The following is a 19,648-nucleotide window of genomic DNA, read 5'->3' on the forward strand; positions in this document are numbered from 1 at the left end:
ACCATTTATTTTTATTTTTATAATATGCATGTGAGAGTCTGTGTTTAGGCCAACTTCATTTGGACACTCCCAAAGTCGCTAAATCCGCACACTTAAAGGTCAAATCAGTAGTGTTTTCTGTTTCTTCTCTTAATACTGGGGTTAGGATCTGGGGTCAAATTAACCCTCCTTTCTGTTTTCTCTATTCAGACGATTTTCATTTTTCATGTTTTTGGGAGGGATTGACCCACTCTATCATTAAATTCCTTCTTAAATTTACCTCTGACCCCCAAACTTAACTGGTTATTTTAAGGATGTGGATTGGGCCTTAATTTGGGAATTTTATCACTGTGTGAATTTTTGTAAACCATTCCATTGGATGAGGAGCATGAAAATATTTTATTACTGTAAGGTAGCAGTCCTTCCTCCCTTATAATTTGAGGCTTTAGAAATCTGAATAATTTTTGTTCTATTGGGATTCTCAGCTTCATTATGATACACTGAGTCTTGTAGAAATTGGTAGAAATGAGAAACAGCATAGTTTAAAAAGATAATGTTTTCCTAAATGAAAATGACATCTCTTCTGGAACTAGGTCAATGGCACAGTACTCTCCCTGAGATTGCAAGATATGAATGTCTCCTATACATCCATGAAAAAAGGTTCTCTTTACCATCCGGGTAGAATCCATCTATGCAGAGCCCCGATAAAAGCTCTTTCAAAGCTCCTAAGCCCCTTTGGCATGAAGTATGAGGATCCTGGGGGAGACAGGTGATCTGGGAGCAGCAGTGCAGAATCAAGTAAGTAGCATACAGGAAACCCTGAGGCTCTCACTTCTGAATGCTCCTTTAGAAAGAGAAAGGATGTGATTTCTTTACCATGCATTCATCTGCATTTCACCATCCCCTTTTGAAAGTGTTACTCCCGGATAGCTGAGTGCTGGGTAGAGTATTTTCTCCTTCCTGCAGTCTTGCCCTAATATGGTTTTCCTCACTTTTTTGTCTTGTCCAATGAGGGGTTTTTTTGCCTGACAGAGTGCCCTAAAATTTTGCCTCCTTCTGTCCACCACGGAGGCTTGGGTGTGGACAGAGAGGGGGAGTGGCATTCTCTGTGTGCATGGTTAGCTCTCATGGCCTTGCTCCAGGTGAATCTTGGCAAGACCTGGGGTTAGACTGAGGCTTTAGTGTAGCAGATGTGGGAATCCAGATTCATGAAAACCCTTGAGGATTCGTAGATCTCTGCTGCAACTGAGAATCCCACAGTTCTCATGTGTACTGCACTCAGTATCAATCAATCAATTGTATTTACTGAGCGTTTACTGTGTGCAGAGCACTGTTCTAAGTGCTTGAGAGAGACAATGTGGCAGAGTTGGTAGACATGTTCTCTGCCCACAAGGAATTGATAGTCTAGAGGAAGTGGACATTTAGATTGTGAGCCACTTGAAGGACAGGATCCATGTCTAATTCCCATCTGTGCCCTCTTTCCTAGCATGTAGTACATTGTTCTGTACATAGTAAGCACATAATAATAATACTTGTTAAACACTTTTTATTTGCCAAGCTTTGTGTTAAATCCTGGAGTAGATGTAGGATAATCAGATGGGACACAGTCCCTGTCCCACATGGGGGCCCACAGTCTAAGTAGGAAGGAATAGAATTTATTGCCCATTTTACGGATGAGGAAACTAAGGCACAGAGAAGTTAAGTCACTTGCCCAAAGTCACACAGCAGACAAGTGACAGAGCTGAAATTAGAACCCGGGTCCTTTGACTCCCAGACCTGCATTCTTTCCAGTAGGCCACGCTGCTTCTCCAATAATAACTACTATTACTTCAACTAAGGATTTCACTGTCAGCAGCACACCCATCTCATCTGTCAACAAGGGACCATGAAGGGAGTGCCTGTTAGTTGGACTTTTGCCTTCCAGCTGACAAGCCACTGACAGTAAAATCCCTAGAAGACTTCCCCAACTTCAGAGATCCCCTGCTTCAGAAGGAAAGTGGAAAAATTCCCAAGATAGGGAAGGAAGTCAGAAGAGTTTGACATGGTTTTCTCCAAAGTGGAGCCTGTATTTTTTAATTTTATATTCAGCCTTTCCTCCAAAGATCTTCTGCGATATTGAGTTTCCTTAATCACATTGCTATTTAGATCCTTCATCTGGAGTTCTTCAAAAATAGTGTGGAGGCAGCATGGCCTAGTGGATACAGCATGGGTCTGGGAATCAAAAGGACCTGAGTTCTAATCCTGGCTCTGCCACTTGTCTTCTATGTGGCCTTGGGCAAATCACTTAACTTTTCTGTACCTCAGTTACCTCAACTGTCAAATGGGGATTAAGTCTGTGAGCCCCATGTGGGATAGGAACTGCATCCTACCTGACAACCTTGAATCTACCCTACTACGTAGTACAGTACCTGACACACAGTAAGTGCTTAACAAATACCATTTAAAAGAAAAAAGGCTTGTATTCTAGAGGTTCCTAGGAGATATATGGAAATCCTATGAAAATCCATGCATCTTTTCATTTTTCTATACAGCCCCTCCTGGGACTGGCATGATGCAAATGCTAGTGAAAAACTTCAGGTAAACTCAGAGGTGTAGGTGTCCTGGTCACAGTGGGTGGGACCATATGGAAGTTTGCAGACCAAAACTAGCAGTAGGTTCATCAGAGGTTTGGACAAATTCATGGACAGGATCATCGTAATGGTTCACCACAGGGAAATTTAGGGGTGGAGAGGGTACAGTTAGGGAATGCTAGTTTCCAAGACACTAGAATATATGTCAAGAAGAACAGTTATTCCAAGCCTTTTCCAAATATCCTACTGTTATCTTTGGAGTTAGAATATTGGGCTGGATGGACTGTGGCTCTAACTCAGCAATGGCCTTGTCATTGTGGTTTCCAGACAGCCTCAGTGTTGCAGGGGCTGGACTGGGCTGGGTGAACCACTTCAGTCTCCACATCCCCTGAGGCACCCTGATGCTGGATGGTTTACTGGGGGTACAGGGATGGGTGCTTTCACTTGGGCTCTTTCTCCAGGTGGATGATGACCTGATCCTGCATCAGAAGGACAAAGGCCATGTGGGTATGTGAATTTGGTGGAGAAAATTTCTCACTGGAGAGTTAGCACCTTCACGCTGGTAGAGCCTGGAGTGAGGATCAGGAGATTAGGGTACTAGGACAGAGGGACAAGGGATGCTGCTGATGACCTATTTACTGACCTGGGGCTGGACACTTCATAATTCTTGACCTCAGTTCTCCATCAACAGAATGGGGATAAAAATGCTAGTTCCTGCTTCCCTATGTATGACTGAGCCCAATTCTCTTATCTGTGGGTATTCATTCATTCATTCATTCATTCATTCATTCCTATTTATTGAGCATTTACTGTGTGCAGAGCACTGTACTAAGCACATGGGAGAGTACAAAATAACAATAAACAGATACATTCCGTGCACACAACTTAGAGTCTAGAAGGGGGGAGAGAGACATTAATATAAATAAATTACAGATATGGAAATAAGTGCTATGGGGCAGGGAGGGGGGAATAAATAAAGGCAACAAGCCAAGGCAATGCAGAATAGGGTGACAGACTTGTGCAAACTTTCCCCTGTGCCCTGAGCACAGAGGCAGGGGTGACAATCAGTTCCACTGGCCCCTATAATTGGGAAAGGGAAGGAGGACGGAGCCTGGAGAATCACTCCATGATGTCCCTCTCTAAAGATTTAGATCTCTCTAACCAGTCAGACAGAGGGATGGGGGAAGGAAGGGGGCAGGCAGATTGAGGGAAGAAAAAACTCTTCCCTTGAGTGACTCTCCAGTCTTTAGTGCAGTGCCATACACCCCCCACCCCCAAACCAGGGGTGTACTGGGGACTGAGAGACGTTATGAAAAAAGGTAGAGGGAAGAGTGGATGAGGAGAGGGGAAAAGAGAGGGAATTCCTTGTCCCCTTTCTCCCTCCCACCCCCACTGTGATTTTGCTGGAGGCAAAGCAGCAATTGCTAGACCTCTTCCACTGGTTTCCCTCCACGCCCCTTTGAAAGGTTGCAGGAAACTGTATTGCCAGTGACTAGAGAAGCACTTAGGCAGCATTAAATCTGCTTTGAAGGGGAGAGTACAGGAGCATTCCTTTCTCTCCAATTCCAAACGTTGCTCAAACAATCCACCCAAAAACAAGTAGCCTTAGTACAAAACTGTGATATTATAGATTAGGGAATCCATTTCCTTATAAGTCTTTGAGCTGATATCTTTGTCTGTTGGAGTGGGGTAACCTTAACACATACTATACATCCCATGAAATAGGCCAACACAAGAAGAAGTTGTGTTCAGTCAAAGCAGGCACTATGTGCCCTGTGAGATCACTAGAATCTCATTTGGGAAGTAAATTTTCTAGACCAAGGACATGGCACTTAAAAAAGTGCTTCGGTGGAAACTTTATCCAGATTTATTTTCAGGGCATATTGCTTGGCTCCTGATTTACTCAGCAAGAAGGTGCTTAATACTTTTGCACATAGGAAAAAGGTTTTTAGGAGTTCAAAATTTGATGACCTCCATTTATGTAAACCAAAAAAATTTTGGTAAAAAGAAAGTAGCCCTTGGGAATAGGTTGTCAGCATTCTTGTAATTTCCTTCCACGTTTTCTTTAAACACTAGTCTGCCTTCATTTTCATTCCTTGGGATTTACTTCAATTTGCTCCTGACCTGTCTTCTTCCCTTTCCATTTTTTTTTCCAGGCTTTTTACAGATCTCATGATTAGGTGTTGTCTAATGATATTTTTTAAAGAACCCTGAGCCACATTAAAAAGCTAATCTGTCCCTGTTCTGTCCCACTTCTTCTCTTTTTTATTCCCTATTTTCTTCTCCTCTGCCACTCTTTATTCCTCTCTTCCACTCTCTCTGCCACGCTCTCTTTTCCTTCCTGAACTCTGCTATCTCCTTTTCTCACTCTCCCATTCTGATTCTTCACCTTTTCAGTCAATTGCTCACCTTTAGGTCTTTAGAAGACCCTCCCTGAGATGGGTCAAGACCAAAGGCCAAATCCTGAGAATATACTAAGAAGTGTTTGATTTGGTAAGTTTTCTTTTTAAAAAAAAAAACACCTCCTAATCCTTTTTGGCAAGTGAAAACCAGCACCTTTGCTAAATTTTAGCAATAGTTGATCAATTTCATTTTCCATTTCCATGTTCTGGGCCATTAACTTCTCGATAGACATTTATTTACTCTGTGGAATCAACCGGAGCTGTAGGTGGAAAATAAAATTGAGGGTTTTTTAGGAGTTTTGGTTTTTTTTGAAAAACACCTAATTTGGACCCTCTATACTTTGTCATCTTGTTTCAGGTCCCCTGACATCTTGTTTTAACTCTTTTCTACCAGTAATCACCTTCCCTTCAGGTGGTCTTTTCAAAGGCATGGGAAGCCTTGAATTGCAAGCAGGAATAGATTAGGTGCATTAGGGCAAACAGAAGCAGGGCAAGCTTTGAAATCCCTGAAAGATAAAAAGAACTTAAGCTTCAGAGAGCCCATTTAGAGCCGTAGGTAGCCAAATCAATCTTGACTAAGTAGCTAGTTGTAAGAACTTCTGCAGTAGCTCAAGGTGAGAGGGACCACTTCAAATGAAGTAGTTTGAATTTCTCTTGATAATTAGGTAGTCAGATTTTATACTTAGTTATGCATACAGGGCTCCCACTAAAATCAAATGAACTGGGGAAGTAACAGAGGAGAGGGGCTAGAATAGGAACATTCATCAGCCCTTAAAAAAATTCAATTTATAATTATTCTAGACAACTCTTTTCTTTATCACAATCATCTAGTTATCTCTTTTCTTTATTGTCACCTCCCTCACCCCACCAATATCTAATCTGCAAACCTCTTTGAATTCTTATGAAAAAAAATCATCTTTAATATTAACAAAATTAGTGTCATGACTCCTGACCTCCAAATTAGCAAGATTAATAATCTATGTCCTCTTATTTTTTCCTTAAAACTATGCAAGTAATGATAACAATAATATTTGCTAAGCACATATTGTATGTCAAGCAGATGTTCTTAGGGCTGGGGGAGATACAAGGTAATCTGATTGGATTCAGGACCTGCCCCACATGGAGTTCACAGTTTAAATAGGAGGGAGAGCAGGTATTCAATCCCCATTTATAGATGAATTCCAGTTCTAAATTGATTGGCTTCTCTTCAGCTCAAAACCATTTTTAAGACCCTCATCTGTATTCTATTCAGCAGAACTAATAATTTTCAGATTTAATGATAGTGGTATTTGTTAAGCGCTTAATACTTGCCCAGCACCGTATTAAGCTCTGGGGTAGATACCGGATAATCAGGTCAGACATAGTCCGAACTATTTCTTTCTTCAAATAAACTAAATCTGGGAGGACATCAGACTCCAGAGGAGACTTTAGGCCTGTCTCCAAAGCCTCCCTAGCCTATGTTAGTGAACACAAGTCAGATTCCGACAGCTTCACTCCATGCTGCTTCAGAGTGAACAAAGAAGCTGTGTCAGCAACACACAGTTATCAGAGAGGTGACTGTACCTGAGACCATTAATGCTGCCCTTTTAAACCCCAGTTCTCTGCATAACCCATTTGCCACCTATGTAGGGCATTATGCCACAGCAGATATCCGACTGCCCTAATTTGGAAATATTTGACATTCCCCTCTTTTTTAATGGTGTTTGTTAAGCACTTACTATGTGCCAGGCATTGTATGAATATTGGGGTAGATAAGATGGAGACAGCCCATGTCCCACGTGAGGCTCACTATCTTAGTCCCCATTTGTATTATTATTATTATCAAGTGCCATCATTTTTACAGATGAGGTAACCTAGGTTTAGAGAAATTAAGTGATTTTGCCTAAGGTCACGCAGCAGCTAAGTAGTGGAACTGGGATTAGAACCCAGGTCCACTGACTCACAGGCCCATGCTGAGGTGGGTACTCCGACACGTATGATGGTGCATGTTAGCCTGGGCACTCGGAATTATGATGTCATATGGAATATTTTGTGGACATCCATCTGAATCAGCAACAATCTACTAATGATTTTAGTGGTACAATTAACAAGCACATGGAAGATTTCTGAAAAGAAAATTGTTGCAGACTTCCAAGGTTGCTCCTCCAAGTGGTCTTCCCCAACTAAGCCCTCAATTCCCCTTCTTCCTCTTCCTTGTCACCTACGCACTTGGAGCTATATCCTTTAAGCATTTGATATTCATCCCACCCTTAGCCCTACAGAACTTATGTACATACCTGTAATGCATTTTAATATCTGTCTCCCCTTCTAGGCTATACACTCCTTGTGGGCAGGGTGCATGTCTACCAACTCTGTTATATTGTACTCTCCCAAGCACTTAGTACAATGATACAGTACTCTAAACATAACATGTGCTCAATAAATACCATTGATTGGTGGCCCCCCTCCCCACCCACTACATGTGCCCTGAGGTGGCCAACTGTAGTGCTTACTGACTGAAACCAGCTCTCTGGTAGCTGGAATTATTAACATTATTACTGTTATTGCACTTGGTAAAAAAGGTCTAGTCCCAGCAAGGTATTGGCTGAGAGAAAGCACCTCACAAATCCCATCTGTATTATTGCTCTTGGCAGGTAGTACAATTCTCCTTACAGCTGTGTCCTTAGGTAAAAGGATATTAAAAACAATAATAAGGACAAGAGATTCATCCAGTATGAAGATTTCTGCAAAGACATTGCCCCTCACAGACTTGAACAGGATAACATGCCCCTTTTAACTCTAACTCCAGGGTTGTGACGTTTTAATAATTTATCACCCAGTCCATATTAGATGAGTTTCTACAACATTAAGTGATCACATGTCAGCTCTGGGTTTACACATCTCCTTTTTTATGGTATTTGTTAAGCGCTTACTATGTTTCAAACACTGTTCTAAGTGCTGGGGTAGATTCAAGTTAAGTTCGACACAGTCCCTGTCCCTCATAGGGTTCACTGTCTAAGTAGAAGGGAGAAGAGGAGAACTGAGGCACAGAGAAGTTAAGTAATTTGCCCAAGGTCACACAGCAAGCAAGTTTGGCAGAACCAGGGTTACAACCCAGATCCTCTGACTCCCAGGCTCGTGTTCTTTCCACTAGGCCATGCTACTTCCCTCCTTTGCTGACTACTTCAACTCCAGTGTTAACCATGTGTGGATGTGGTTTGGGTTGCTCCCAGGCCGCCTATCTGCCATTAGCTAGCATCCAAGCGAGGCATTGTATATGTACAAGACCATGGGTAATTACTTCTACAGGAACTGGGTAGCATGTCATTTCTTTTCTTTTCCCATCCAACTTTTACCTCCTTCCATTTCTTTTCTCCTCCACAATATTCCATAAGACCAACCTCCTTCCCCAAATGTTCTTTCAAATCTAAAAAGCTAATACACATGTTAAAAAACTAAATAAATGAGAAAATTTACTCATCAGTTGCTTCTTTAAGTAAATGTATGTTCCTAAATCAAAAGTATCCTCCGATGATATTTTCTGCACTTCTCTACTGCATTAACTCTTTTTAGTTATGCCTGTTTCTCTGCTGTGTGGCTAATGACTCTTCCCAGCTCTTCCCTTTCACTGAGTGCCCCCAATGGTGTAAACACTGCACTAATCCTCCTCTCTTAGGCTTGATGCTTAAATAAAATTTCTGAAGAGCCTGAATCCAGCCAAGCATATTCCCAACAATGTATAGTTATCCCCTCCAGGCAACAATTTGTATGATGTGGTATAATGGTGGTTTAATTATTTGTTGTGTTTTTCACCACACACATGACAAAAAAAATACATCAGTGGCAGAAAGAGCAAAATTTACCAGCAACCCATTATTAAAAAAAGCATTCTAGGTTTTAAAATAATTTCACTTACAATTAAAATACAGGACACATCCAAAGATCAATTTGATCAATTTGGAGAGATGGGCAATACTGTCAGTGAATGGACAGGAGAGAAGAGTCACAAATCAGGAGGCGTGAAAAGTAATACTGGAAAGAAAAACAATATATTGAAATTCATTGCATTTTGGCTCTTAGTCTGGTCAGTGTTTCTTGGTGAAAACATAAATGCAGCACATATTGGGATGACTATAAAATGTTCAAATTACCTTATTCATTTTGGAATATGTGAACTATTTTAAGTTTACGGAATTTATTTTAATAGAAATGTTTTTAATTCATACTTAACTTTTTGAAGAGCATTTTTAAATTTTCCGCTTTGGGGGATTTACGGTTACTGTTGAAAATGTAGAATTCTATTTTATAGCAGCCTTCTCTTGTTGGATAAGAATACTTAGTTGAATGTACTTGCATTTAACTTAGTATTTGAAGCTGGAGATCTGATTGTGCATAATAACACATGTACTTTAGATCATATAAACATAACAGGAAGAAGGGGAGACAGGGCCCCTGGGTGTACAAATTTCAGATTGTTAGCTACATGCATGTTTAGAATGTTAAGTGCCACTAACCAGACAGTAAGGAAGAAATGATTTTATTAGCACATATGATTTTAGACTATAAAGACTTTTTGAACTCCAAGACTCTTGAAACAACTTAAAGAAGTTACTAGTAACTGACACGTTTTCATAGATTTTTTTTAATGACTGTTTCTAGTTTCTGGACAAAAATAATTGCATTCAACTTCAAAGCTTGATTGAATTCAGCAATTGTATTAACCAGATTTGAATAGCTTGGTTTATGTGTATATACTATGTATACACATATACAAAAGTTATTTGCATTAAATATTCAATTAATTTAATGCATATTTAATGCAAATAACTCTTATTTTTTATATGAAAGCTGGAACTGGAAGATAGCCAGGCTGACAATGACATTGACTTTTCAATACTGTTCATTCTTTAGCTCAGTGGCTTATAATTATTATAAAGTGATATATTTTTCATTTGCTTAAAATCTGTTCCTACTTTTATTGGTTTGTTCCACAGCACATTCACCTCTAATGGTGGTAATTTACTGACTGTCTCTTTTAAAATATTTTGAAAATACCTACTGGTGCCAATTAAATTCAGGAAAACAGAAGGAAAATGTATTTCACCTCTCAATATTCCTATTTATTGGGAATTATTAAAAGATGAAGCCAACTACCACATTCAGCAGCTTTCTGTTTTTAGGAAATAGTTTAGTAGTCTTTAGCTCAGATGAGAAATCCAAGAAGCTTGATTCATCTCTATACCTTTTATCAACACACAGAAACCTATATTGTTCCCTGTGCCTTTCACCTGTGTCTTTTAAACCAGAGATCCTGTCTACTTCACATCCCTACGGCCCTCTAGGAAGCACTAAGAATTTGTCAAGGTTTCCAGATGGGGGATGTGCTGGACACTATCTTTAGAAACAGAGGAGCAGTAAGACAGTCTTGGCTAGGAAGTGCTGTAAACTAGCTTTAAAGAGCTCCCTTCTGTTTAGCTTATTCCTCTAGGCAAAACTCAGAACTCTCATTCAGAACACAACTGTTTGCTGTGGTTCTTTGCGACATGTTTGGGTCCGTAGGGAAAAGAAATGCAAAGCAATTTTAAAACATGAGGGTTTTCTCTGTTGTCATAAGAAAGCAAAAGTGCTTTCTTCTTAGGGTTTAAAGGAGGTGCTTCTCTCCCCCGTTCCCCCCACCCACCTTTCCCAGAGGAAACTGCAAAGCACAATCAATCAATGATATTGATTGAGCACTTACTGTGTGCAGAACACTGTACTGAGCACAACTACAAAGAACAGGCCTCAGGGCAGCAGTCCAGATCCAGAGGGCCCCGGACTACAGGAGAAAGACCAAGCTTATGGTTGGGAAGTAGATGACCTGGTTCTTGTCCTGCATTTTGTGTCTGCTGCTTCTGCTAAATTTCTCCTCATCTCCAGGATCATCATCCGTAACTCGGTCACCAGGAAGGAATGAGGGTAGCAGCGTATCCTAGTAGGAAGAGCACAGCCCTAGGGGACAGAGGAGCTGGGTTTTAATTCTAACTCTGCCATCTGGGTGCTGTGTAACCTTGGGCAAGTCACTTAACTTCTCTGTGTCTCAGTCACCTCATTTGCAAATTGGGATTAAATCAATTTCCCTCAGACTGTGAATCCTGTGGGGGACAGGTTGTACTGTCTCCAATCTGATTAACTTGAATCTACCCCAGCTCCATGGTAAACGCTTACAAAGTACCTTAAAAATACGTGTGTGTGTTGGGGGGGGAACTTCAGCTAGATGTCAGCTAGTTATGGGAAGGGAATGTGTCGACTAATGATTTTACTTTGTACTCTCCCAAGCGTTTGGTATAATACTCTGCACATAGTGAGCACTCAATAAATACCACTGATTGGTTGGTTGAATGAATTGCTCTCAGTGGGCAGATGGACTGGGGCAGGTTTGGTTTACCACGAATTTCTTCATTACCCATGAAGAGGGTAATTATCAAATCATTGTCTTCCCTTCCCACCCCTAGCTCCTCAACCCACCTCTTTCCAAATCCCAGACCACAGAAGTGGGAAAGGAAAAGGGGGAGGGCGCATTCAATCAGTCAATAGTGTGTAATGAGGCTTCTGTGTGATAAGTACAAGGGACAGTCCAATACAAGTGAGAGGCTCCCTGTCCTCAAGGAGCTTGCAGTCTATATTTGGTGAGGAAGAAAAGAAAGAATCAAGTAACTGACTGGACTAATAATAATAATAATAATTATGGTATTTGTTAAGCAGTTACCATGTGCTAAGCACTGTTCTAAGCACAGGGGCAGATACAAGGTAGTGAGGTTGTCCCACATGGGGCTTACAGTCTTAATCCCCATTTTCCAGGTGAGTTAACTGGAGCACAGAGAAGTCAAGTGGCTTGCCCAAGGTCACACAGCAGACAAGTGGCGGATCTGGGATCAGAACCCACATCCTCTGACTCCCAACCCCGCTCTTCCCACTAAGCCACGACTAGCAATGGGGATACTGGCACAGTCCTGGCGTTAGGTAGGAAGCTGGAGCTGGTACCTGGGTGGAGGTATGAACCAGAACTGGGGCAAGAGCTGGGCCAGGGAAGGGGCTGGAGTATGAGCCAGAACTGGAGCAGGGGCTGGGCCAGGAAAGGAGCTGGGGCAGGGAAGGGGGGTGAGTATGAGCCAGAGATGGGGCAAAGAAGGGGGCTAGTATAAGCCAGGGCAGAGCCAAGGAAGGAGCTGGAGCATGAACTAGAACTGGGGCAAGAGCTGGGGCAGGAATATAAGCCAGAACTGGAGCAGGACCCAGGCCAGAGAAGGAGCAGCAGTATGAACTGTAGCTGGGGCAGCAAAGCGGGGTAAGTATGAACCAGAGCTGGGGCAAGAACCAGGCCAGGGAAGGAGCAGAAGTATGAACCAGAGCTAGGGCAGGAAAGGGGGCAAGTATGAACTAGAGCTGGGACAAAAGCCAGCGCAGGGAAGGGGCTGGAGTATGACCTAGAGCTGGGGCAGGAAAGAAGCTAAAGTATGAACCAGAATTGGAGCAGGGGCTGGGCCAGGGAAGGGGGGCAAGTATGAACCAGAACTGGGGCAGGAGCCAGGGAAGAGGCTGGAGTGTGATCCAGAGCTGGGGCAGGAAAGGACCTGGGGTATGAACCAGAATTGGAGCAGTGGCCGGGCCAGGGAAGGGGGGCGAGTATGAACCAGAGCCGGGGCAGGAATCAGGGAAGAGGCTGGAGTGTGATCCAGAGCTGGGGCAGGAAAGGAGCTAGAGTATGAACCAGAAGTGGAGCAGGGGCCAGGCCAGGGAAGGGGGGTGAGTATGAACGAGGAAAGGAGCTGGAGTATGATCTAGAGCTGGGGCAGGAATTGGGGGGTCGGGGAGGGGCTGGGGTAGGAGGTGGATTTGGGGTAGGGGCTGGCGCCCGAAGGTTAGGGCGGGGAGAGGAAGGCTGGCGGCGGGAGGAAGAGGTGGGGGCCGGTCCTGGCGGCAGGAGGAGGAGGAGGAGGAAAAGGAGGAGGAGGGGGCCGGTGCCTGCGGGAGAAACGCGTGCGGGGCGGAGACTGGCGCTGCCAATGAGGCCCGGCCGGGGCTGAGCTGGGCCGGGGAGGGAGACAGGCGGGCAGCGGTGGAGGCAGGAGGAGCTGGAGCTGGAGCAGGAAGAAAAGGAGCTGGAGCAGGAGCTGCAGCTGCGGGCCGGGAAGCAACGTCCTGGGTCCGGGGAGCACAGAGGAGCTGGAAACTTTCCCAGCGGTAGCTGCAGCAGGTAACTTTCCGGCCCCCTTGGCGCTGGGCCGGCTCCTCTCCCCAGCGTGGGGTGCAAGGTTGCAGCAGCAGCAGCCTTGGTGGGGGGCCCGGGAGAGAAGCGTGGGAAAGTTTCCTCCGTCTTCGCCCCCTCCCTGGGTTTGGCTCCAGGGGGTGGGGGAGGTCGAGGCCGGGCCTGCTTCCCCCTCTTCCTCCTCCCGGGACCCCCGGCCGGCCAAGGCCTGACCCCTCCTACAGCCGGACCGGGGACCCTTGGAGTTTTCGGAAGATTTTTTGCGGGGGAGGATAAAAAGACGGGGATTCTGGCGGAGAGATCACTACGTTGCCTCCGGTCATTTTAATGACATCATGGTCAAGTCGCCTAGTGCTCCATCCCCGCCGGCCTTCTCCTCCTCCTGGCCCCGTCGCGCTCAGGAGATCCAACGGCGATCGTTTGTCCATTGACCTTTTCCTCGCCATAAAAATGGTACCCCAAAGCGGCCGTCAAAAGTTTATTTGTTCTGTCGTGCCCAGTTCGTGGTGGTGGCCGAGGTCAGCTGCAGCCGGTCGGTAGAGACACTGTAATGATAGCAGTAATAATAATAATAACAAGGTTAAGTACTTGCTGTGTGTGCCAAGCACTGCACTAACCCCGGAGTAAATACAAGATAATCAGGTTGGATCCAATCCCTGTCCCACATGGCATAAGACCCTCCTTATTGAAGGCCCATCTCCTCCAAGAGGCCTTCCCAGACTAAGCCCCACCTTTCCTCATCTCCCACTCCCTCTGCGTCACCCTGACATGCTCCCTTTGCTCTTCCCCTCTCCCAGCTCCAAAGCACTTGTGTACATATCTGTCATTTTATTTATTTCTGCTGTTGTCTGTCTCCCCCCACCTCACCAGACTGTAAGCCCCTTGTGGGCAGGGAATGTGTCTGTTTATTGTTGTATTCTCCCAAGTGCATAGTGCAGTGCTCTGCACACAGTTAGCACTCATTAAAGACGATTAAATGAATGAAGGGGCTCTCAGTCTAAGGGAAAGAAAAACAGCATTTAATCCCCCATTTTACATATGAGCTAACTGAGGCATAGAGAAATGTCACAACTTGCTCAGATTCACAGAGCTGGACTGTGAACTCGTTGTGGGCAGGGATCGTCTCTCTTTATTGCTGCATTCTACTTTCCAAACACTTAGTACAATGCTCTACACACAGTAAGTGCTCAATAAATATGATTGAATGAATGAATGAATGAATGGAATTAGTACCCAAGCCCTCTGCCTCCCAGACCTTTTCACTAGATCACACTGTTTCTGTATAGTGGTCACCTAGAGAAATGTTCCCAAGATGTCCTACCCATTTTCCTCCTGCCTCACTCCTTCCTTCCTTCCCCATCATTCGTTCAATCATTCAGTCATATTTATTGAGCCCTTAATGTGTGCAGGGCCTAGCTCTAGCTTCCCCTGAAGTGCCCTGATGCCACACAGAAGTCATTCCCATTCCCTGGAATAGTCATCCATGCAGGGGGAAAATCAGTCAATCACTGGTATTTATTGGGTGTTTACTCTGTGCAGAACATTGTACTAAGCGCTTCGGGGAGTGCAGTGCAGCAGAGGCGTTAGACACACACCTTGTCTAAAGTGTGTCTCCCCATAGTGAGCTTACAGTCTAAAGGAACGGTCTCCCAGTAATTACCATCTTGGAAGCTGGGAATAGGTTGAGGGGTAGAAAAGGCCCTCCTATCTTGACCATGACCGGTCTAGTCAGTGAACCATTGCAGATATGGTGGGCACTAGTATTAATAGTATTTATTAAGTGCTTACTCTGAAGAGTAATGTACTAAGCACTGGGAGAGAATACACAGTTGGAAATTAGATTCCTGTTCCTTCTGGGGGGCTCACAATCCAAGTGATTCTGGTTTTATTAAAATATGGAGTCAGGTAACCCTTATTAAAGGGGACCCACAATTAAAAAAATCCATTAATTGTATTTTTTGACTACCCAATTTATGCAGACCACTGGACTAAGACTTGGGAGAATGTGATAAACACAATCCCTACCCTCAAGGAGTTTACAGTCTAGAGGAGGAGTTGGCCACAAAATAGCAATTGGGAGGAGGAAGAGATTGGAGAGATGGGTATGTGGATGAGTAAGTACTTAAATAATAGTGCCTCTAAGGGATTTAGAAATTGCTGATGTCACTCTGTGCGGAGGGAAATTCCAAACCTGGGTTTTAGCAGAAATAATTTTGGACCTTCATGAGTGCTGAACCCAGGCCAATAGGCCTAGAGGAGTGATTATCTTTGAGGTGGAAGTGAAGGCAGCCTGGCTCCTTCTGGTGGTTTCCCTCTTTTTCCTCCTCTTAGGCTCATCCTGATGCCTGCCAGGATGTCAGCCTATGTAGAGGATGTGAAGTTTTCCCACCTAACAGAGCAGGGCATTTCAGTGATACTATTGGACAGGCAGACATTTCGGTCTTTAGTGTCTCTTTCTTTTCTGACTGATGGAAATGAAAGAATTTACGAGGGTTTGGGAGGAGTTCATGATAGTGTTGTAAATGCTTTACTCATTCAGCTATTTAAAGACTTTTTGCCGGGAGATACAACCAAGTGGGTTGGTTCTTGTGAAGTTTCAGTGTCATCCTGAGTGCTCGATGGGTATCAGCTGGTAGGCTCAGTAAATATATCCTGATGGTTTTAAAATGAAAAGCATCTAGAAGTAAAGGAAATAAATATGGTATCTGACATCCTTCAGAGTTTCCTCCTAATGTTAATTCTGTTGCTCACCTGCCAAGAGAACTTATTCCAGAGCTTCCTGACCGTGGAGATCTGACAATATTGGGATGGGAAACATGGCACTGATTCCAGTGAGGCCAGAAAGGTCCACACAGGAGGGTAAGGTTGCTTTGAATAACCCGGCCTTGCAGATATGGTACAGTGAGCTTCAGTTAATTGGTAGTTGGAGGGCTGGTTTTCTGGCTTTTTTGGTTTAGTTAACCACTGGAATGCCCAAATTATAATCATTTATGTCCGTTGTAGACCAAAACATATTTGATTTGGGTCCAGTTTTACAGGCTCTCTTAACAGCCTGTAAGAAAGGAACATTTTGTGTCTTGAACCACTGTCATCTAGTTTGTGTCATAGCAACTTTGTGATATTGGGGGATCTAAGAATGTAATTTTAAGGACTCTAAGCCAGTCTTGATTACATGGTTCATTTTTGTGCAACATCATTCCCTGAGAGTGGCGTGTGGCTAGTTAATACGTTATCTCCCAGGGAAACATTAAAACCTGCATCCCAGGAAGAGTGGAACTGTAATTCATAATGTAATTATGCCAGCTAGTGTGACTGGGCGTGGGGGTTAACGTTTATGTCAATGTTTCCATTATAGTTTCTGACAATTGCGAAGGTTTTATCTAGGTTACAAATGGGTTTGAAGGTCTCAGGAAATAGCTTTTCTTTTTCTAGTTCAAAAAAGAGAGCCAGCATACGTTAAACAACAAGAGTGAATTTAAAAAAGAAACAAAGAATCACAATTTTGGGGGGCTCTTTGGCTAGAGAACATTTTGTTGACTTGAGCCTGTATTGCCACCTGTTTGAGAGTGGAAAGACCTTGCCTCCACAGCTGTTTTATCCTGTCCCCTGTTTCCAGAGGATATTTTCCTAAACACCCATAACAAAAAGAAGCCAGAGCATAATAAAATGCAGGCCCTGGTCCGGAGCCCTTGGTATCTGTCGATGGAGTAATCTGTGAAGTGCATAACAGCAGTGAGAACTAGCTGGAGACTGAAACCAGGCAGACTAAATAGCACTTGCAAAGGGAAAATTCTCACAGTATTTTATTTCCAACTTAACTCTTTCCTCTGAAGAACAAGGCTAACAGCTGCATATAGGCGCCAGGGATTAAAAATACAATAAAATCCTGCTCTGGAAAAGGGTCTCAGAAGTTGAATTTTTGAAAACCCACACTCAGGTAGTGGCTTCCTCTTCAGAACTGGTCTCGGGTTGAGGGATTGGCTTATTTTGACTCTTTGTTTTATGCACTTCTGGTTTTATTCAGATTTTAACCCAGACTAGGGCTTCTGTCATGCTAACATAGCTCTCTCTCTAATCTGCTTCTCTTAAAAATTAAAAATTGGGCTTACTTTTTTTGCCTTTCATCTTAGTTTCTTTGAGTTTAATCACAAAAGTCTGGGTGAACATTCTTTGTCTGTGTCATCTTTACCTTGATCTGCTTTTTGATGTCTGGACGTTTTGACATTGCTCGCTGGGTTAAAGTTTTCTCTTATTCTAGAGGTCTAGCACAGTAGCCAAATTAATAGTTTCAGGTGACCCATTTCCACCAGTGTGACATCCTAAAATGGTTTTGCGGGAATTGACCCATTGTCTGTTTAGAATATCCAGGTACTCATAAGTCTAACCCTTTTCTCCTAGCCGTTATTATATTAATTTCAAAGGGTTTGATAATGAAATTTTTGTTTCAGCAGCTTGCATTCGTCACAAGTATTCCAAAACTTCCTCTTTAAAGTTCCTGAAAGAGATGTTTAAAATAATAAGCAGTGAAAAACAGTACTCCACACTTACTTGCTGACAAACAAGGAAATTAATAATGGCATTAAATTAAAAATGGAATTTAAGCACTTATACCACGGTACTAAGCACCGGGGTCGATAGAAAATAATTAAGTCTGACACAGGCCCTCTCCCACACGATGCTCTCAGTCTCAGCGGGAGGGAGAACAGGTATTTAGGATTTCAACATCTTAAGATATTGGTTCAGATGTGCTATTTGAGGTTGTAGTTTGCTTGACATGTCAGAGGGTAAAATTAGGAGTGCTTTCAATCTGCATTCTGAATTTTAATGCATGGGAAAGTGTGCAAAGGGAAGGGGTAAGTGGCTTTGGAGGATTTGATGAGGTAAGTGTTACAGATAATGCAAATTAGAGAAGTTGGTAGCCTTTGGCTCTAACTGGGTGGAGGAGAAGAGTAGCATATTAGAGAATGATGGCCCTGGGCTTGGAGAGTTTGGAGAGAAGCCATCCTGCAAACCCAGCATGAGAGGAGATTGGAGGGAAGAAAGGCACATAGCTGACAAGATCTTAAAAATCAGATAATTGTGTTGGGATGGGGTTACAGAGATTGGCATATTCACAGTGTATGCCAAATTGTAATGACCTCCCAAAACCTAATTCTATTGACTGCCCAAAACCTCATCCAGATTTGGACTGGATGCGGATGCCATGCTCGCTCAGGGTGGATTGCATGTTGCATTTAGGCCTGAATGCCACTCTTGCATTCTCTCCATTTTCTCATGTGATAATCCCCAGTACCTGGGTGTGCGAGGTACCATGCTGAGCGTGCTAAACTGAGACACAGTTTCTGACCTGAGTCATTTGTAATTCCGGAGAGTTCTTCTTGGTTGTGAAGTTTGCTTTTGAAACTTTTCCCTTTGCTCCGTGTATTAGGTTGGAATTTAGGAGTGGAGACAGGAGAGGAGGAGTGACAGAGAATAAGGAACAGGGAGGGAGAGCACGGTAAGAGAAGGAAAGGGAGGCCAAAGGGTTGCCTTTATGGCTACATGCAGTCTCCACCTTCAAACCTGGTGTCCAGCCTTTTCCCCTCCCCCCACCTCACCTGGCACTGTAGGAAAAATTGTGGCAGTCTGGATAGGGACAGTCATAGGTAATAATAATAATTCTAGTGTTTGTTAAGCACTTACTGTGTGCCAGGCATTGTACTAAGTGCTGGGGTGGATACAAGCAAATTGGGTTGGACATAGTCCCTGTCTCAAGTCTTGCTCAGTCTCAATCCCCATTTACAGATGCGGTAGCTGAGGCACAGACAAGTTAAGTGACTTTCCCAAGGTCACACAGCAAACAAGTAGCGGAGTAGGGATTAGAACCCATGACCTTCTGGCCACCAGGCCTGTGCTCTATCCACTTAGTCATGCTGGGGAGAAGGAGCAATGAGAACAATGAACAGTGTTTTGCTTTTTTTTCTGAGTTTGTCCTAACCCCTTTTGCTCATGAGTTCCTTGAGGGACAGGGCTTTAATCAGTGTCCAGAATTCCTTCCCAGTCCTTGCTAGGGTCAGTGCTTCATACATTGTAAGTGCCCAAGAAGTGGTAGTCATTAATATTTAATATTTAAAAGCGGAACTGTAGACATACAACTGTAATAACAATAAAGCCTTGAATGTATAAGGGTGGAGGAGATGTAAAAATTTTCCCAAAGGTTTTTTCACTTTAGGGTCACCAATGTATTTCTTGAGTTCTGAGAGCTCTGTACTAGATACTTGACAAATAAACAGAAATCTATGATGTGGTCACTACCCTACTGTACAATGGAGAACTTACTCTGAAATGGAGGACTATAGGTTGACAAATAGAGTTAATATAAACAAAGTGGGTAAATAAAACAATAAGGGGTAAATACAAAGTGATTATAGGCTTCTGGCTGGCAGGGATTGTGTCTCTGACCTCTATTGAACTCTCCCAAGCATTTAGTCAGC

At 43.4% G+C, this 19,648-nt stretch overlaps 1 protein-coding gene across 4 annotated transcripts in view; it reads left to right on the top strand.

The window, feature by feature from the left end:
• The first annotated feature begins 13,013 nt into the window (after positions 1-13,013).
• TANC1 (tetratricopeptide repeat, ankyrin repeat and coiled-coil containing 1) overlaps positions 13,014-19,648 on the top strand; it is a 153,282-nt gene continuing 146,647 nt past the window's right edge. For all 4 annotated transcript variants that reach the window (XM_029072365.2, XM_029072367.1, XM_039913019.1 and 1 more), the window contains exon 1: positions 13,014-13,163. The gene's annotated coding sequence lies outside the window, so the exon portion shown is untranslated. The remainder of the gene's footprint in view (positions 13,164-19,648) is intronic.

This window comes from Ornithorhynchus anatinus, chromosome 9 (assembly GCF_004115215.2).
Source record: "Ornithorhynchus anatinus isolate Pmale09 chromosome 9, mOrnAna1.pri.v4, whole genome shotgun sequence".
NCBI lineage: Eukaryota > Metazoa > Chordata > Mammalia > Monotremata > Ornithorhynchidae > Ornithorhynchus > Ornithorhynchus anatinus.